At 38.8% G+C, this 9240-nt stretch overlaps 1 pseudogene; it reads right to left on the minus strand.

The window, feature by feature from the left end:
- Nucleotides 1-270: 270 nt before the first annotated feature.
- LOC124974488 (calumenin-like) lies at nt 271-1552 on the minus strand (annotated as a pseudogene).
- Nucleotides 1553-9240: the final 7688 nt, after the last annotated feature.

A 9240-nucleotide genomic window follows, 5' to 3' on the forward strand; every position in this document is an offset into this window, starting at 1 on the left:
CAGGGTAAAAAAATGAAGTCAAGTTGAACCAAGGTTTCTTAGAGCACAGGGATTCTGTCCCTGACTAGATAATGGCAGGACCAGTTAGTGGACCCATAGAAACTGAATGCAATATGAAATGTCAGACTTTTCATATGCAAGATTAAGTGTTACCTTTGTAAATATAAATCATGGAGCATGTAATTTTTCTTTCTCTCAACATTTTGTATTCATCTCAGGCTTAAAATATGTGAGAATCACAAAAATTACATAAGGGGTTGAGAAAGACTAAAGAGCTAATTTTTGCCTACAAGTGTGGGTTGAGGATCTTGATCCTTCATATCATACTTCCAACTAGAGAACAAATACAAAAACAAACACCACGGTATACATTATATAAAGTGTAAATCTACAAACACAAGTGTACTACTTAGAGTTGTTCCTCAGAAGCATGGTTCCCTCCAGGCACTTAGGAAGAGGAATGGGGACAGGATGATTTTCATTATTTCATACACCTTTTTATGTCTTAAAAAGCTCGTAAAAGCCTCAGTTATACAATTTCATATGAAAACAAAAGCTGTAAAAATAAATTACTTTTGAAGAAACTTTTGAAGTTCCTCTGTCTGCAGTTCACAATTCATCATGGCACACTAAAGTCTCCAGAAAATCTGTAGCCTGGCTGCCCAAAACAAATCATACTTGTCCACAATCTCCTCCTTAGTAAGCATGCCATCCTTGTTTTGATCCCACTCACAGACTAGGTGCCTAGCTTTGCCTCTGTATGGTCATACTCTGAGGGAAGTATCCAGTCTTTGGTTTCTTCCTTGTCCATCTTCCCATCATGGTTCTTATCTCGAAACTGAACAAACTGCTTTTGCTCTGTCTTCACCCATACTGGCTCATTCGCATTTCCATCATGGCTGTACATGTCACCAATATACTCTTCTAGATCAATGAAACCATCAGCATTCTAATCTATATCCTCCATTGTTTCCTGCACTACTAAGTCCTTCATATGGTCATATTCCTCAGGGTTCAGGAAAGCTGTGAATTCTTCCTTTGAGGCAATAAGGTCCCCATCTCTATCTGCCATCTAAAATTTCGGCTCATCTCTAACCATAATTTGTTTATAGTTAAATCCACCATCAGGGTCTGGGTCATTAAAATGTAGCCATAGGTGGCATTTTTCTATTCTTCCCAGAAAATGAGGCCATCCTCATTGAGGTCATGCCCCTTCCACTGTTGCTCTACATGCTTGTAAACCCAGCACTTTTGTGCAAATTTAATCCAGTCTTTGAGCTCATTCACAATGACAAACCTGTCCTTGTAGTCATCTATTTTACTTACAATCTTTCCAAGCCTTTCCATGCTCTCTTCTGGTGTCAGCTGATCAAAGGTCTCTGCTTCTTCAGCATCCAAGGCATCATGATCACAATAAAAACTCTTGAGCATCATTGTGAACTTTGTCTCTGAGTTGAGGCTCAGGATGTACACAGTTCTTCTTTTCTGTGGACTTGCTCAAGGTAAAGGTTGTGCACAAGGACAAGCACATATGGAACTGTCACAGGTCCATGACAATCAGATCTTTCTCTGCAGCCTCACAGCCCAGGTTACCTTGGCCCCAGTTCACCCATGGGTTCAGCTCAGATGCTCAGGCCATCAATTTTATTTCTGACCAAAGTCAAGAGATGTAATGCTATTTTGTTTGAATTAATATCCCTTAACTGGTTGTCTAGTTAGATGTTGAAAGTATTAATGTTAATTATTTTTATGGCCATTTTTATACCTGAAATATACAACAAACCACTGGAAGATACAACCAGATAGTTATCTTGGAGGAAACTGTTATGTTAAATAAATTGTTAAGAAGAATCTAAAAGTGAAATAGGTATGTGATTTAAAAAAAATGAATAAAAAATTAACAATAAGGGAAAATATTTTGAATTCAGAAACTGAAAAATTCAAATGATTTTCAAATTTGATTTTGTGTCCAATTTGACAGCATACATTTTTATGAAAATAACATGGGATTTATGCTTCCAAATGTTCACATACTGGAAACCATTCCATTTATCTCAATAAGTTGACATTTACCAGTTCTCCAAACATATTTTCTAAATACGTAAATAAATGATTGAAGATGTTTTTTCTTTTCTTTCTTTTTTGGTAACTTAATTATTTTAGTAAATGTAACAGTTGGGGAAATGTGTAGAAAAGTTTTAGTTAAAAAAATTTAAACATTAAGAAATAGTAAGATATAAACCATACATCACAAATATTCAGTGACAGATGATTGTGTTCTATTAATAGTCACGTTTGCTTCTGTTGAGTGAATAACTGCCTATCTTTACTCAGCATTTCACCTAGGCTCAGGAAGAACTGTTCTTGACTCTTCTGCTTTGGGACAGAGAGGTGGTCACCCTCACCTTATTTTCCCTGTTGGGAAAAGGTGATCATATCCTTATGTAGCCATTGTAACCTCCATATCATCATTCTTTAGGACTCACTTTTAATTCACTTCCCTTTGCAGATCAAGAAAATAAAAAGTTCTCTCTTTGTGTGACACAGTTGCAACATGATTATGATAGCAATCATTTGCAAAATGGCATAGGTGCAGGATGAGCCTGAAACACTGATGACTAGAGTGGAGATATCAGGGAAAGTGGTGAGATATGATGCTGGGGGTGACATCTGCAGATTGCAGCAAGGATTATGCTTTTTCTGTGTTTGAGATGGGAACTACAGGAGGATTCTCCATAGAGGAGGACGTTGATCCTGCTCATATCTAAGAGGTTCACCCTGGCACCTTGTAGCACAGCAGATTCTAGGGGGTCCAGTGTGGTAACATGGACATTAATTTTAAGGATAATGCAGTAACCCAGGATGGCTGGAGCATAATGGTGGCTGTTGAGTTAGGGAGATGAGGTCCAACTTGAGGTATCTTTTGATGGTGGGGTCACAGGTCAGTGACCTAGATGTAGAGGACTTCAGAGTAACATCCACTTGCACTTAGTAGAAGCTGCATGACAGACAAAGGTGTCATTTACTAAAGAGAGTCAGGAGTGCTGGAGGAACAGGTTTGGAGGGTGGGTGGGGAAACCAGGAATTTAGTTTTCAGACCACTCAGGTTTGAGATATTGACATCCAAAGGAGATATTAAATAGGCAGTTGGATATTTAGTGGAGAGATCTGAGTTTAGGACAAATTTTGGAATTGGCATAATAAAAGAAAATGCTGTGTAAACCCATAAGCTTGCATGAGGACACTTAAGAAGTGAACAAAGAAAGAGAGGGTGAGTCATGAGGAGGGGGCCAGCCAGCTGAGGGAGAAGGGAAACTGGCCAGGAGGAGGAGGTGAACATAGACAAAGAGGGGCCCTCCCTGTAGAGCAGCCAGGAGGGATGCAGGCATTAAGAGATTTTTTTTTTAATTAAGATGCGAGATGTCAGAGCATCTTTGAATGTAAATGCTATTGATCTAACAGAGAGGGGTTTGTTGACCATAGAGGAGGAAAAAGGAGATGCCTATAGGAGCAAGGTCCGAGAAGAGGCAGGAAGGTGGACCCCAGCATGCAGGCAGGTAGAGGAAATGGCCTGGGCCAGGGTCAGACACTTCATGTAGATGATCAGCAGCAAGGACAGCTCATAGGCACAAAGGCTTGAAGGCAAGTTTACACAGTTGTCTACGAACAGAACATTCCAATGATCCCCTGTGATGGCTTCATTTTCCTAGTGGAAAAGCAACAAGAGGATGAGGGAAGATGGGAGGTGAAGAGGTGGAAGAAATACAAGAAGCTAGGAGACATGTTGGAAGAGTGGTCTGAACAGTCAGGGGAGAATGTGCAAGGCTGGAAGCTGGAAGGTGAGGAATTATAGGTGGTGAACTTGAGTCCAGAGGACATAATAAAAGGATTTAGGGAGAAGAACAGAGAAAAGAGTCAGGGTTTACAGGTGGTAAGAGAACAGAGAGATGGGGTAAAATGAGAGGTGGGCTATTGGTTCTGCAGAAAAGGGCACAGAGAGGACTGTGTTGATGTCCTCAAATTTGACAGTGACAGATATGAGGGTAGGGGACAGGGGCTATAGCTTGTCCAGAAGTTCTTTGATCTGTATTCATGCCTCACAGAGTGAAGGACAAGAAGGGAAAAAGAGGCAGATTGTGAGACCTACTTGGAGTTGCATTCCACTAGTGGGAGGGATTTGACCAGTGGCCATTTCAGTAGTAGAGACACATCCTAGATCATCCACATGTTACCCATTACCACCTACATATAATGGTCACAGTACTGGACTTATACACAGCAACCCTGTTCATGTGACCCAGCCTTCAAAGGAACACCCTGTATTAAGTTCCTCACATGCTCCAGGTTATCATAACTAGGCTCTGTGGTGCCATTAGGGAGAAAGAAGTCTGCACTTTCATGCTGCAAGAAGCAGGCCACCAAATGCAACAGAAGAAGTCATCACAGTGTCAGAGGTGAGCTACAGAGCCAGACTGGTGAATCATGAAAGAGAATTTGGAAAGGCTTCTTGAAAGACGTTGCAATAATGAGTGAGTTTGTAGGATTTCCACAAAATGGTGGAAAAGATGCCCAATAAGACCAAACAGAGAAGTCTCTATAGTTATACACTAGCTTTGCTTTTGGAAGCCTAGGTACAGGTCTGGGAGTAGTGGAGAAGTAGACTTGGAACTTGAGCTTAATGGTGAGATGGGCTTTTCTAACTGGAAAGAACAGTCTGTATTAAATTTAATAAATGAGAAAACTCAAAGAGCAATGGGGTTATGTCTTGAGGAGAATCCACAGGATCCACGGGCTCACTGAGGAAAGGTAAGAAGGGAATTCAGGAAGTAGTGGGAATGTCACTGCCCTGGTCAGACCAGAAGCTTACAACTTCTAAGGTGACAGGGTGCCTGGGACTAAAAGGACACAAGGGACTCCTTGGGTGCACAACCAGATACACACAGGTGGGGACACCCACAAATGGTGCCTGGGTCTCACCATGTCAGGGACTGGGAGATGGGTAGTGCTGTCTATGGGACCAAGTGCCTGGCTTTCTCCTGGGAACAAGCATATTTGGGTTCAGTGTCTGAATCTAACAAATTACATGGTTCTCACTACATGCCTAAAGAATGACAGACCAGGGGTCACAATACCACTCCTGGTGCTTGAGGGAGAAAGAAACAGGAGGTGGGGCAGGAACAAAGGGAACTACTGAAAAGAAACACTGAGATGTAGAAACCTGATGAGTGGATGGGAGAAGAGAAGACAACAGAATAAAACAGAAGCTGTGGAAACATGGAAAAATACAGCCTCTCCGAGTGTTTCAAATACCACTGGCCCCTACAGATACTCTAACATTTCAACTGAGCAGTCCTCCATCAATTTGTAGCAGGATTTTTATGAATTTATGCCATTGGTCATCTATTTTAATTAATTTTCATAATTTTACTTTTACCCTTTTCTCTTTGCAGAGGTGTTTCGATTCTTTATTTTAAAAACAGCAGTCTTCTGGTTCTAGACATTATGAAACACTTCATTCATGTCATGTTACTCAGAGAAATGAAATTCCTTAAAGTTTTTTTTCAGCTGTACCTTAGTATTACACATAATCACAAACAATGTTCAAAAAATTTCATTTAAATTACACATCACTGTTTTTCTTCCTGAGAATGTAAAGTCAATCACAACACCTAAAATAATCTATATTCACACTATATGTACTATTTGTAACCTGTTTATATTTCTGAATTTATAATTCTTCCTTTCTCCCTTGTTTCCACTGTAGGGCATAGTCAAGTATGGCTTATAAATAATTATCAGAAATATACCTTCTCACATAACACTGAAAGGATGAATTGTTTGATATAAATATCCTCTCCAAAATAAATTTTTTAAAAAATTAATCTTTTTGTTTTTGTTCTAATTTAATGACAGTCATTATTTTCATTTACTGATTTGGCTGACACCCTGTGAATAAGATGATCTATCAAAGGCTTATCACTTGCTATCTGGACATTAAAAGTTCCAAGAGAATTATTAGTTCTATTACTATTCTGATGTAACACTTTCTTTTCCATTTGAATTTCTCACATCTTGGTCAAAAAATGAAATGAGGAAAACAACTTGTCAATGCTAAGCTATCAACTGTGTGTACCTTTTCTATAAAGTGAATAATCAGTGAAGGGGATCTGAGCACCTGCTTCTGAAATTAATGACTTTTGAGAGTGATTTAGTTAAGAGTGGACATTTCTGACAATTTGCTCTGAAGCATTAAAATCACTATCTACTTTGTCCTTTAAATTTTCTTCTAGACTCTGTGCTTTTGGTCATAGTTTAGCTCATGCTTAGCTTCTAAAAACTAACTCTGTGGGAGAAAGGATATGACATCTTCCTGAAGAAAGTACTAATTGATTAAAAACCTCCTTAGGGCCTTTTCTACACCATCAAATTTGCTGTTCACAATCTTATCAAAAAGTAAGAATACATAATAAATTTCACATGTTTGCTAGAAGTGTCAATATTTCTAAGGTTTCAACAATGTACAAAGAGTGTAGTAAACTGTATGTGGATATGGGAAGTGATATTTCCATGGCCCTTGAAATGTAATGAGGACTGGGGGAGGGGGTTTAAGAGAGTAGGGATCCTGACATCCTCAGGTTCTCATTTAGTAAACATACAATTTTTCCTGCATGAAGTGTCTTAATAAATAAAACATATTAATTGTGGCATTCTGTTTAATCTATTCTGGGATATACAGTTTAAGAATCATTTGGGGAGGTTTTGAAATATGTACATGGCTAGGTTCCCTACCAATTTCAGATCAAAGATCTGGGTGAGATCTAAGGAATTCATATCTAACATCTTAGGTGATTCCTTAAGAAACATGAGGAGAAATCCAAACAAAGAGGCATTGTTCCTAAATATCTGTGATGAAGTTTTTCAGACTATGGCAAAAAGGGGGGAATTTACTCAGCTATTATTTTGAAAAGACCTCTTGATATAATATCTTGCTTTGTCAGTTAGGTAATTTCTACCATTGCACTATTTGGAAAGACTCTTCTTCATACTTAAGAGGTGTAATCATAATGGAATCATAACTCTAGCTTATGATTAGACTAAGTATGCACTGATTGGATGATACTCTAAATTATGAAGGCATCTATAGTATGCTGATCATTTTTCCAACTGGTTATGTAGGAAGGAAGAAGTTAGGCTTTTTGAATACCTATTATATGCTAGGAATCTTACCGAACTTTTATTTAATATATGATGAGGTATGTTAATACTGCTTTACAAAGGGGAGACTAAAGTTAGAAGCTATCAGGGCCAATAGCTCATCCTCCTACATTGCTGAGAAACAAGGCCATGTGGCTACATTCTCCATTCCACAGGTCTATGAAACCAAAGCCCACTCTAGTTCATCATATCACAGTGTTCCCCAGTATACAACAGAAGACCTGGCAGATGACTGACAACATTGTAAGATTGAGATTTAAAAGTTTCTTCATCACATGTAAAGATAAGAATGAAAAATGAAAATGGCAGAAGAATACAGTAAGAAAATGAAATCCTGAAATAAAAATAGGATGAATATCTGAGAGCTTTCCTGGCAAAGGACAGAAAAGAAAGATCTGGTAATAGTGTCAATTTGATTTGATTCCAGTGTGTACATGAAGAATGGAATGCATGGAATCCTTCCAGAGGATAATCTGCTGACCAGAGTAGAGACCCTGAAAAGGAATCAAAGAAAATAAATAGGAGTGACTGTCACAGGAAGGACTGTCAAGAAGGAGAAAGCAATTAGGGTAATTGCTCTAACCAAGCAGAGAATAAGCAGGTGTGTTGACACTGTCTCCCACTGGAGCTTTCCAAGAGTAAGGGCACTTTTCACAACCTTTGACTCCTAGAGATCCACACAGTGTCTTTAATGTACTGGTCAATTGACAAGTCCTTGCTGAACAAATGTCATGAAATACACAGAAGGCATTTATAAAGTGAACAACAGTCCCCCATGTGCTGCAGGTGGTAGAGAAATATATTTTTTTCCTGTGCTGGGGATGTAAACCAAGCCTTGTACATCCTTGGCAAACACTCTACCACTGAGTTATACCCCTAATGCAGAAAAATGCTTTTAAACTCATAAGCATAAAAGGAGGAGTTCAAGTTCATTACAGAGAATGAACTCTCCTTTTTCTTTTTTCTTTGATCTACCTATGTACCAACAAAAAGAAATTTTTCTCTATATGCCTAACAACTCTTATTCTTGGGGTCTTTATTTCTGCTATTCCTTCTATAGGAAATTTCCCCTACTCAATTCTTTCTTGGTCCAAATCCTACCCATCCTTCAAAGGCCACATGGCTCAGTGGCTGTGTAAAAAGCAGCCATCCTCCTGTGGAACTTCTGTTGCATGTTGCTCCACTCTCCTGCACAGAATTTCCTATTTTTAAGCTTCAATTCAGTTATTTTGGTAAATTCATTATAACATATATGAAACCATAAAATCCTCAGGACAAAATTGGTGACACACCTTTGTGCCCCTCTTATGACTTGATCCCTTATATTACGTTTGAGGACGTGTTTGCTGAATCAAAACTTTCTCAGAGTAAGCCTCACTTAATCTTCCTGTATCCCTCATTTGCACTCTTTTCATAGCCTACCTATTCTTTTTTTTTTTTCTACTTACATCAAAGTCCTCAGATATTGGGCAATGGGCATGAAAGGAAACAGGAAGGAAGAAAATATAGAAGTGGAAAATAAAGGCAATAAAGAGTCCTATTTCCTTGTGTTCCTCCATAGATCCCCAGTAGTCATCAAGAAGAGAGGCATGTGCAGGCAGCTTGGAATCACATTTCAGAGACATCAAGATGACATGCTGACAGAGGACAATTTGAACCAAGGGCTCCACTGAGTATGCTGGGGGTGGCCAGAGAAGGAGGTCTTCTCAGTACACTAATGACAGATGAAAGTCCTTACCAGGAAATTTACTGACCAAACTTCCATTAATGATAAAATGAGATTAACAGAAAGAAAAAGCATGGAAATAAATACCAATGGCAAAATACCCCCCAAGCAGTGAAATATATATCCAACAATGAGGAGAAAGTTAGCTGGTACACATCTGACAGACAAGAAGTGAGTAGCTGTCAAGAATAAAGTACTATGAGCTCAATACTCTTAAAGATTAAGTGGATACAGACCATTTTTCATGCTATATATGGAATTTGTCTTTGAGGTCTTTAAACTAGCCAAAATTTCTGCCT

The sequence above is a fragment of the Sciurus carolinensis genome, unplaced genomic scaffold (genome assembly GCF_902686445.1).
Source record: "Sciurus carolinensis unplaced genomic scaffold, mSciCar1.2, whole genome shotgun sequence".
Taxonomy (NCBI): domain Eukaryota; kingdom Metazoa; phylum Chordata; class Mammalia; order Rodentia; family Sciuridae; genus Sciurus; species Sciurus carolinensis.